Source organism: Lupinus angustifolius, chromosome LG13 (genome assembly GCF_001865875.1).
Source record: "Lupinus angustifolius cultivar Tanjil chromosome LG13, LupAngTanjil_v1.0, whole genome shotgun sequence".
NCBI lineage: Eukaryota > Viridiplantae > Streptophyta > Magnoliopsida > Fabales > Fabaceae > Lupinus > Lupinus angustifolius.
The window spans coordinates 11,716,681-11,717,301 of NC_032021.1; positions in this window are offsets into that span (position 1 = coordinate 11,716,681).

The window sequence follows — 621 nt, forward strand, 5'->3', positions numbered from 1 at the left end:
GAGGATGAGGATGAGGATAGGATGAGGAAGAGGATGAGGAGGAGGATAGGATGAGGATGAGGACGAGGATAGGATGAGGATGAGGATGAGGATGAGGACGAGGATGAGGACGAGGATGAGGATAAGGATGAGGATAAGATGAGGAAGAGGATGAGGATTAGGATGAGGACGACCATGAGGATGATGATGAGGATGAGGACGTGGATAGGATGAGGATGAGGACGAGGATAGGATGAGGAAGAGGATGAGGTTGAGGACGTGGATAGGATGAGGATGATGACGAGGATAGGATGAGGAAGAGGATGAGGATGAGGATAGGATGAGGATGAGGACATGGATAGGATGAGGATGAGGACGTGGACAGGATGAGGATGAGGAGGAGGATGAGGATGTTATCGAGGATAGGATGAGGATGAGGATATGAGGAGGAAGAGGATAGGATGAGGATGAGGATGAGGTGGAGGATGCGGATTATCCTCATCCTCATCCTATCCTCATCCTCATCCTCATCCTCATCCTCCTCCTCCTCCTCATTCCCATCGTCATCCTCATCCTCATCCTTATCCTCATCCCATCCTCCTCCTCATCGTCATCCTCATCCTCATCCTCATCTTCCTCCTC